We start from the raw sequence: 10,942 nt of genomic DNA, 5'->3' as shown, positions 1-10,942 counted from the left end.
CGGCGACAGTATTGTAGTGGAGACTTTGTCTAATGCCTATGGGTATGTTAGACGAGGTCGAAGTATTCATAGGACAGTTAGGAGGCAAGGTGGGAGTCGCAATGACACTGACAGTAGTCCGAGCTGTGCACACTCGGCCCGTGTGTAACAGGTCAAAGAATGACATATATTTTTGCAACCTTTTATCTTTTATTTTCTATTGTTTGTGAGTTTATTTCACCAAAATACTATATTGTTCAGTTATGTCATTGTAGCTCTATAGGTATTGGGAGAGTTATTTTTTTGTGTATGTGCGCCCTCTATTGGATGTGAGGTCATATACTGGATTTTAGCGTTCTTTTCTCAGTCTGCATTCTACGTGATTGAGAGAGGTATGTGTTCACGTTAGTGCAATGTAAAGATTGAGATATACCTGTTAAAACTAGTTTCAGAGCACATGGTAACTTGTATGTGTAATTTATGATGAGTGCACTTACATTTAATTGAGATGTGTCGAGAATTTTGCTGTTTTGAGAGTTTGAGAAACTGCTAACATAGCTAACCACGTGTTTTGTTTAGCTGTATGTTAGTGATCGTCATTCTATCCTCTTGTGTCACAGCCCACGTTTCAGTTGTCCTTTTTCTTATGTTAGGCTGATTCTAATTCGAGGATTGAATCCTGAATTATTGCTCTCTTTGAAATTTAACAGGTATGTACTCCCAATACCAGGTTATGAATATAATGTGTTCATTTAAAACGTTTTCTTGTATTGATTAATGTTCAATGGCACTACAAAGCCCAGATGTAAAGCATGTACGTGTTGCTTTGTGCATATAACTGTATATGTATTAATTATTGAAAAGATAGTTTATTTCATGTTGCATAATGTTAATGTAAGAGCTAAAAGCCCAGTGTGGTGAACAGAGATAACATGCAATATGGCACATACACATTATATATATCTATGCCTAATGTGATATGTTTAATTATTCTTTTGTATTTTATTTTCTGATTTTTGTATGTGATTAAATGTTTAGTCTGCATTCTACGTGATTGAGAGAGGCTGATTCTAATTCGAGGATTGAATCCTGAATTATTGCTCTCTTTGAAATTTAACAGTGAGCCGAATAAAGTGCCTTGAGGAAAGTCGGTGTCCTGTCATCAGTGCACCAGAACACAACGCAGTAGTCGGCGAAGTGCAGACCACGCCGGCTACATTGGTGCCGTGACCCGGATATCTCCGCTTCAGATCATCGCCAGGGTGATCGCCGGTGGTTGCTGTGAAGAGTAGGAATCTCTTTTGGGACATTGACAAGTACAAGGGCTGATATCATTGTGTAAATTGTAACGTTTAATTGCCTCTATCTCAGCTAGTATCATTTTACATTGTTTTTTTTTCATCCCATATTCGCATGTACTAGTAATTCACATATTATTATCATAGTCTATCACATTACAACTTTTTTTTTTTTCAAAATGACTGATGGCAAGCATGTGCAGACACCACTTAGTGTTGGGGATGCAGTGGGAGTAAACCTAGGGAGGGGTAGGTTTATGAGTAGGGTGGAAAGCACGCCGGTTAAAGGTGCTGGTGTATTAGGTCGACCTGTATTCTCGTCCACACGCTTACGTACTGATGAACATTCTCCCGCACCACACATGAGTAGGTTAGGAGATGCACCAGACATTGGGAGTGGCGTTAATTCAGTGGGCCGTCCTGTATTTTCATATACTCATGCACATTCAGATGAATATTCTCCACGTCAGCCAGTGTCTAGTCCAGATGTGAGTTCCGCAGACCTAGGAAGTCTCATCACACAGTTAGCTCACGAAATAGGAGAGAACATTGCTAGCCAACTACAGAGATCTGTTGGTAGTGCAGATAGCCAAACCACTCCTACACTTAGCATGAACTTAGGATATGGACAGTCTGACTTGAACATGACTGGAGTTAAGTTAGTTATGAAGACAGATGTCAAAGAGCCGCCGTACTTCAGGGGTGATGGAACGGACAAACACACAGTGCATGAGTGGGAAGAAATTATGAGCGTTTACCTGAATAAGAGGGGCATACACCCGCAAGAGTACTCCCAGGAGATAATGTCAAGACTAATGGGAAAGGCTAGAGACATTGTAAAAGTTACCCTGCGCAGCATGCCATCGCTGCAGCCAGCTGAAAACTCCAAGCTCGTCTTTGATATTCTGAAACAACATTTCAGCGAGGTAACCTACTCTTCAATGCTTTTAGCAGATTTTTACAACACGCTTCCTTTGGCTGGAGAAAGTCCCATGGACTATTGGATACGCTTGAATAAAGCTGTGGATGTCGTGGATGAGTGTCTGAGAAGGCAGGGGCGAAACATTGAGGACCCCTCTCACGAAGTCACAATGATGCTGGTGAAACACTGTCCCGACCCCGCTCTTGCAAGTGTCCTGAAGTGTAAAACAGCTGAAAAGTGGACGGCAAATGAGATTCAGGAACATCTCATTGAACATCAAAGAGAGGCCAGAACAATGTCTCAAGCCAAATCTTGTCGGCCAAAGAACATTGGTATACATGCTCAGACATTAGCAACAGAGACAGCCACTGTTAATAACTCCACAGACCTTACAAGCCACCCGAAGGCAATGGGGCTCCCATCTTCTCCTCAGACCGAGAGTGTCTGCATCCAGTCTCTCATTGGCTTGCTGAACCGTGTGCTGGAGCAGATGGCACAGACAGCAGCAGTTGTGCCACCGAGCAGGGGCCCCGCGGCCATTGTTCAGAATAGATGTAAAGTCTGTCAGTCTGCTGAACATTCAACTACTGCGCACTGTAGACAGGCAAACCTCTGTATGGGCTGTTACAAGCCCGGCCACTGGAAGAGGGAGTGCCAACAGCGCCGGCCAAGAATTAACACCAGGCCACAGTCAGCGCAAGCACCGCCTAACCCAGAGCAAGGTGGAGCCAGTTTAAACTAGATAGCTCACATACAGGAAGGGGATGTGTGAGCACCAAAACGTCAACCCTTGATGAGAGTGAAGAATTGAAGGAGATGTATGTCAATGTTTGTAAAGCAATGTCTGATAATTGCACAGTAATTGTTCAGAATATTCACACAGTCGAGACATTCAGTGAGTTATTTTACGCACCAGTGACAGTTAATGGCTGTGCTCAGTTGCAAGGGCTCATCGATACAGGCTCAATGGCCTGCACGTTAAGTGAAGAGGCAGAACAGAGACTTCTATCAGACAGCGTCTTGACCCAACAGCAAGAACTTCCGCAGCGCATCATCCTTGTTGGCTGTGGAGGAGTACAGGTGAGCCCCAAGTGTATGTATGATATGGAACTAAGTTTGTATGGGGTGAAGTGCATGGTCCCAGTTCTGGTGGTCACTGGTCAGAAAGATGACATCATAGTAGGAACCAACATGTTGAAATGTGTGCTGCATCAGCTGAAAAACGAGAACAGTTATTGGACACTTATCTCGAGCAATACAAGAGGGTCTTCAGATGGCGAACAGTTCTTGGAAATGATGACAAGTCTCACGAGATGGAGAGGTGAAGATGTGCCGGAAAAAGTAGGGACAGTGAAGCTAACTCAGGCGGTGACTCTCCTTCCCAAACAAGAGTACTTGCTGTGGGGGAGACTGCCAAGTAATGTGCCCAAGTCACCTGGGAGCACAGTTATGGTGGAGCCTACAACCTCCAGGTGTGTGCCTCGCGGCATCATGGTGGGGAGAGTGCTAACACCACTTTGGGGAGATGGCTGGACCCCCATGAAAATCACCAAAATCTCCGACAAACCACTCACTCTGAGAAAGAACAGCAAGCTTGCAGACGTCTCTACTTGTGTTGCAGCCGAAGACCTCACACTGTTCCAGGGTTCCTGTCAGAGTGACGCTGGCTCTGTTAAAGTGACTCATGTTGAACAGGATGACAACACTGCCCTGAAAGACAGGCTGCAAAAGTCTGGTCTAGGAAATGTCGATATTGACCATTGTGAAGTGAGCCCCTCCACCAAGCTCCAACTTGTGACATTGCTTGAGAAATATCAGGATGTATTTTCAAAGCATCATCTTGATTGTGGAGAAGCCAAGGGCTTTGCGCATAGAATCCGCCTCACTGATGACCATCCCTTCCGTCTTCCGTATCGCAGAGTGCCGCCAGCCCACTATCAAAAGCTGCGTCAAGTTCTCACCGAGATGGAAGAGCAGGGAATCATACGGAAATCAATGAGTGAATATGCTTCCCCACTTGTGATGGTCTGGAAGAAAAATGCGATCTCCGTATATGCACAGACTTTCGATGGCTGAATGCGAGAACCATCAAGGATGCTCATCCTATGCCCCATCAATCGGACTGCTTGGCTGCCCTTGGCGGTAATGCTGTCTTCAGCACCATGGACCTTACGTCTGGTTTTTATAACCTTACCATGCATGAGGAGGACAAAAAGTATACCGCCTTCACAACACCACTAGGCCTGCACGAGTATAACAGAATGCCGCAGGGGCTTTGCAACAGTCCCGTGTCGTTCATGAGGATGATGCTGAGTATCTTTGGTGATCTTAACTTCAGCAGTCTCTTGTGCTATCTAGATGACCTCTTGATCTTTGCCCCCAATGAACAGCAGGCTATCAGTAGATTGGAGGTTGTTTTTCAGAGGCTGCGGGAGCATAACCTGAAGTTGAGTCCAAAAAAGTGCCATCTGTTACGGAGGTCTGTGAAGTTCCTCGGACAAATCGTTGACGGTGACGGTGTTGCTGTTGACCCGGAGAAGGTTGAGGTCATTGCCAAAATGTCAAAGAGGGACTTGATGGAAGACGATGGCTGCACTCCTTCAGTCCACAGGGTGAAGTCGTTCCTGGGGATGGTATTTTACTACCAACACTTCATCCTAAATTGCTCCTCCATCGCAAAGCCCCTGTTTGCCCTCACATCTGGCCAGAAACGGAGAGGGAAGGCCGGGAAGTACAGTCAGAATCCAGGAGTGTACAGAAAGCTCAAACCTGCAGATTGGACCCTTGACTGTGACTCCGCTTTCACCAGTCTTAAAGAGAAGCTCCTGAATTGCGTGGTCCTTACCCATCCAGACTTCTCCAAACCCTTGGTTCTGTCCATTGATGCGTCTCTTGACGGCCTTGGGGCAGTTCTGTCCCAGATACCAGAAGGGGAAATGAAGGCACGCCCAATCGCCTTTGCCAGCAAGACCCTCACTGGCTCACAAAAGAGGTATCCTGCCCACCGCCTGGAGTTCTTGGCGCTCAAATGGAGTGTTTGTGAAAAATTTAGCCACTGGTTGAAGGGCCACACTTTTACAGTGTGGACCGACAATAATCCTTTGACCTATATAATGACCAAACCAAAACTTGACGCTTGCGAACAGAGGTGGGTGGCAAAGCTTTCCCCATACACCTTCAGCATCAAACACATCCCTGGGGTAAAGAATGTTGTGGCGGATGCCCTAAGTAGAGATCCTTTTGCTAAATCAGTGAGTCAAAGGTTGATCAATGAGCCATATGAAAGTCTTTTGGCTGAAGCGGAGGGAACCAAGGAGGAGAAAGTCCAGGATCTTTTCCGGTGTAAGACCCAGTGTCTCCAGGCAAACGATGCAAGCTGCTGCGTAACCATGGGCACCACTCGAGATAGGTTGGCCGGCAGTCAAGAACCCTTGCATGTAAGATCTTCTTGTGAAGCTCACATAGAGTGGGAAAGGGGAGCAGAGATAAGAGCAACACAGTTTCTCAGTGCTCTACCCCAGGCGGTGCTTTCAGGACAAGACACACTTCCAGCCCTCTCCATCGGTGAACTAAGGCACAGCCAGGAGACGGATCCTGTTATCAGGGAGGTCCTGCCACTCGTTCAGAGGGGTGAGCCACCACCTAGGCGAAAGAGACGTGGGTTGGCTCTTACGGCCCAGACACTGTGCAAGCAGTGGCATCATCTAAAAGTTCAGGATGGAGTCCTATATAGGGTAACCAAAGACCCATTAAGTAGAGAGAAGAGGTATCAGTTTGTGCTGCCTGTTAGCTTGAAGGCCAAGGCTCTCGCTGGTGTGCATGACCTCGCTGGGCATCAAGGGCAGGCTAGAACAGCACATTTTGCCCGACAGCGTTTCTTTTGGCCGCAAATGGGAAGAGACATCAAGGAATATGTGAAATGCTGCCGACGTTGTATCCTTGCAAAGACCCCTGAACCGGCTGCCCGTGCTCCCTTGGAGAGCATTCATACATCGGCACCCATGGAACTAGTGTGCATTGATTTTTGGAGTGCTGAGGACTGTAAGCAAAGATCTGTGGATGTGTTAGTCATAACAGACCACTTCACAAAATTGGCCCATGCATTCTCCTGCGTCAACCAAACTGCAAAGCAAATAGCAAAGAAGTTATGGGATAATGTATTCTGCATCTACGGTTTTCCAGAGCGGATACATTCTGATCAGGGAGCCAATTTTGAAAGCAAACTCATCGCCGAACTCCTCAGCCTCACAGGGATCGTGAAAACACACACAACAGCATACCATCCCATGGGAAATGGGCAAACCGAAAGGTTCAATAGGACGCTTGGCAGTATGTTGCGTTCCCTACCCCTGTCAGCTAAACAACACTGGGTCCAACAAATACAGACTTTGACTTTTGCGTATAATGCCACCACTCATGAAACAACTGGATATCCTCCATTCTATTTGATGTATGGTCGAGTCCCCAGACTCCCGGTAGATATGGTCTTCAAACAAGTTTTGAAGGATCCAGTCGTGGTAAATTATAAGACCTATGCAGAGAAGCTGATGGCGAACCTCCATGTGGCTGCCAGCATAGTTCAGCAGCATGCGAGGAAAGGACAGCAACATCAAGCTGATGGCTACAACAAGAGAGTGCGTGGAACCCACTTGAACATTGGCGACCGAGTTTTGCTTGCTAATAAAGCGGAGAGAGGGAAGAGGAAGTTAATGGACAAGTGGGAGCCCACTATGTATACCATCATAGACCGGAACCCTCAGACACACGTTTACAAAGTCAGGGATGAGAGTGGGAAAACCAAAGTCGTCCATCGGAATCTGATGTTGGATGTGAGCTTCTTACCTGTGCCCGAACAAAGCGGGGAGGAGATGGATGAAGCTGCCTCAGATGTGGCTAGTGAGTTCCAGCCTCCTTCTGTTGATGCCTTGAGTGGCCTGGCAGTAGACGCTTCCGAGGACCGTACCTGCTCCTGGTTAAACGCGTCATCTGTTGCTGAGTCTGAGTCTATGGGAGAAGCTGTTGAGTCTGAGATGGAGAATGAGATACCCCACTCTCTGTCCAGAGAGTCTGTTCAACTGACACCCACGAGAGCCCAGTTTAGTGAGGTCAGAAGCCAAGGAGGAACCAAATACTCACCTGTGAGAGACTTGTTGGGTTCCAGTGTGTCCCCTGATTTGCACATAACTGACATTGACTCTGCCGCCCCAATTAATGTCCCTGACTTAGATGAGACCGAGTCCCATGATGGCACCTCACCTGTTACAATGACTGATAGTCACACACCCACCCAGGCACAAGGGCCTGAGAGACCGGTTGTCAGGACACGTACTGGCAGGGTTGTTAAGGCAGTCAATCGCCTGATAGAGAACATGGTGCAAAAACCACTCACCAAGAATTTTGTAAAAGGGGTCAATAGGAGGTCACTGTCTTTACTTTCTTTATTTTAGAAAAAAAATAGAGATTCAGATATTTTTCTTTGTCAACTTTAGTAAAACTTTGTGTTCACGTTAGTGCAATGTAAAGATTGAGATATACCTGTTAAAACTAGTTTCAGAGCACATGGTAACTTGTATGTGTAATTTATGATGAGTGCACTTACATTTAATTGAGATGTGTCGAGAATTTTGCTGTTTTGAGAGTTTGAGAAACGTGTTTTGTTTAGCTGTATGTTAGTGATCGTCATTCTATCCTCTTGTGTCACAGCCCACGTTTCAGTTGTCCTTTTTCTTATGTTAGGCTGATTCTAATTCAAGGATTGAATCCTGAATTATTGCTCTCTTTGAAATTTAACAGGTATGTACTCCCAATACCAGGTTATGAATATAATGTGTTCATTTAAAACGTTTTCTTGTATTGATTAATGTTCAATTGCACTACAAAGCCCAGATGTAAAGCATGTACATGTTGCTTTGTGCATATAACTGTATATGTATTAATTATTGAAAAGATAGTTTATTTCATGTTGCAAAATGTTAATGTAAGAGCTAAAAGCCCAGTGTGGTGAACAGAGATAACATGCAATATGGCACATACACATTATATATATCTATGCCTAATGTGATATGTTTAATTATTCTTTTGTATTTTATTTTCTGATTTTTGTATGTGATTAAATGTTTAGTCTGCATTCTACGTGATTGAGAGAGGCTGATTCTAATTCGAGGATTGAATCCTGAATTATTGCTCTCTTTGAAATTTAACAGTGAGCCGAATAAAGTGCCTTGAGGAAAGTCGGTGTCCTGTCATCAGTGCACCAGAACACAACGCAGTAGTCGGCGAAGTGCAGACCACGCCGGCTACACGTGCATGAGGCAGATCTGGCCGCACTGCTCATAGCAGAAGCAGAGGCGATGTGACACGGGGCAGAGCTTTTGAACTAATCAGGTCTTGTCTACTTGTGTTTGTGTGTCATATGAATAATATATATGTGCCCCATACATGAAATCAGAGTGCCTGCTGCATGTAGTAAATTGAAAATCCCAACCGCTACATATATTCGGTTTGTTTCTACCATTTATTAGTAATGATTTACACAGTTTGTTTACTGCTTACTATTTATCTGAGCATTCAGTATTGTGCAATATAGCACACAGAAGGTGAGGGACATTTTTTTGGGGAAAGAAGTGCTCCATTTTATCATTTAAACATGTGACTTTTCATGAAAATTCTATAATTCAAGATGACCACCCCATATGACGTCATAATATGCAAATTAGATGGGAAAATAAAATCCCTACATTAACATTGGGTCATCCTTAATATTTTTATAATTGACAGAAAGTCTTTATCTTTTATAAATTTTAAGATATAGCCTTTTGAAATTAAGATGTCAAAATCGAACGTTTTAGGAAAAAAACTCTGGCGCCTAAAGGGTTAAAGACCAGCCAATCTAATCGCCAGTACATTATATAAGTAGGAAAGAAAACCCAAAAGCTTAAAGCACCTGGTATTCCTAGGCAGCCTCTCATCAAAGTACTAACCAGACCTAAACCTGCTAAGATTCAGAGATCGGACATTGACTCTATTATTTGGCAAAATTATTATATACTAAGTGAAAAATGTCTAAAAAGCTTACAGCACCTGGTATTCCCTGGCGGTCTCCCATCCAAGTACTAACCAGACCTAAACCTGCTAAGATTCAGAGATCGGGCATTGACTCTTTTTTTTTTTTAATGAAAGATTATTATATAATTCGTGAAATTTTCCAAAAAGATTAAAGCACCTGGTATTCCCAGGCAGTCTCCCATCCATGAAGTAAACCATGCCCGAATCTGCTAATATTCAGAGGTCGGGCATTGACTATATTTTTTGGCAAAATTATTATATACTAAGTGAAAAATGTCCAAAAAGCTTACAGCACCTGGTATTCCCAGGCGGTCTCCCATCCAAGTACTAACCAGGCCCAAACCTGCTTAGCTTCCGAGATCAGACGAGATCGGGCATAGCCAGGTTGGTATGGCCGTAAGCGATAACAACTGCAGAGAGAGGGCTATTTAAAGACCAGCCAATCTAATCGCCAGTACATTATGTAAGTAGGAAAGAAAACCCAAAAGCTTAAAGCACCTGGTATTCCTAGGCAGTCTCTCATCAAAGTACTAACCAGACCTAAACCTGCTAAGATTCAGAGATCGGGCATTGACGCTTTCTTTTTTTTTTTTTTTTTTTTTTTTTTTTTTTTTTTTTTTAATGAAAGATTATTATATAATTCGTGAAATTTTCCAAAAGATTAAAGCACCTGGTATTCCCAGGCAGTCTCCCATCCATGTACTAACCAGGCCCAAACCTGCTAATATTCAGAGATCGGGCATTGACTATATTTTTTTGGCAAAATTATTATATACCAAGTGAAAAATGTCCAAAAAGCTTACAGCACCTGGTATTCCCAGGCGGTCTCCCATCCAAGTACTAACCAGGCTCAAACCTGCTTAGCTTCCGAGATCAGACGAGATCGGGCATAGCCAGGTTGGTATGGCCGTAAGCGAAGACTGCTGCAAAGAGATGGCTATTTAAAGACCAGCCAATCTAATCGCCAGTACATTATATAAGTAGGAAAGAAAACCCAAAAGCTTAAAGCACCTGGTATTCCTAGGCAGTCTCTCATCAAAGTACTAACCAGACCTAAACCTGCTAAGATTCAGATATCGGGCATTGACTCTATTATTTGGCAAAATTATGATATACTAAGTGAAAAATGTTCAAAAAGCTTACAGCACCTGGTATTCCCTGGCGGTCTCCCATCCAAGTACTAACCAGACCTAAACCTGCTAAGATTCAGAGATCGGGCATTGACTCTTTTTTTTTTTTTTTTTTTTTTTTTTTTTTATGAAAGATTATTATATAATTTGTGAAATTTTCTAAAAAGATTAAAGCACCTGGTATTCCCAGGCAGTCTCCCATCCATGTACTAACCAGGCCCAAACCTGCTAATATTCAGAGATCGGGCATTGACTCTATTTTTTGGCAAAATTATTATATACTAAGTGAAAAATGTCCAAAAAGCTTACAGCACCTGGTATTCCCAGGCGGTCTCCCATCCAAGTACTAACCAGGCCCAAACCTGCTTAGCTTCCGAGATCAGACGAGATCGGGCATAGCCAGGTTGGTATGGCCGTAAGCGAAAACTGCTGCAAAGAGAGGGCTATTTAAAGCCCAGCCAATCTAGTCGCCAGTACATTATATAAGTAGGAAAGAAAACCCAAAAGCTTCAAGCACCTGGTATTCCTAGGCAGTCTCTCATCAAAGT

General features: G+C 44.0%; 3 non-coding genes across 3 annotated transcripts; all 3 read right to left on the bottom strand.

The window, feature by feature from the left end:
- Positions 1-9,547: 9,547 nt before the first annotated feature.
- LOC127993769 (5S ribosomal RNA) lies at positions 9,548-9,666 on the bottom strand. The gene has a single exon (XR_008166777.1). It is a non-coding gene; the product is annotated as a 5S ribosomal RNA (ribosomal RNA).
- Positions 9,667-10,060: 394 nt separating this feature from the next.
- On the bottom strand, positions 10,061-10,179 carry LOC127999310 (5S ribosomal RNA). Its single transcript, XR_008172130.1, has one exon. It is a non-coding gene; the product is annotated as a 5S ribosomal RNA (ribosomal RNA).
- A 517-nt stretch (positions 10,180-10,696) lies between these two features.
- LOC127993758 (5S ribosomal RNA) lies at positions 10,697-10,815 on the bottom strand. The gene has a single exon (XR_008166766.1). It is a non-coding gene; the product is annotated as a 5S ribosomal RNA (ribosomal RNA).
- Positions 10,816-10,942: the final 127 nt, after the last annotated feature.

This window comes from Carassius gibelio, chromosome B22 (genome assembly GCF_023724105.1).
Source record: "Carassius gibelio isolate Cgi1373 ecotype wild population from Czech Republic chromosome B22, carGib1.2-hapl.c, whole genome shotgun sequence".
Lineage (NCBI taxonomy): Eukaryota > Metazoa > Chordata > Actinopteri > Cypriniformes > Cyprinidae > Carassius > Carassius gibelio.
Note: the sequence above shows the minus strand (reverse complement) of the source record. Positions and strands in the feature narration are given on the sequence as shown.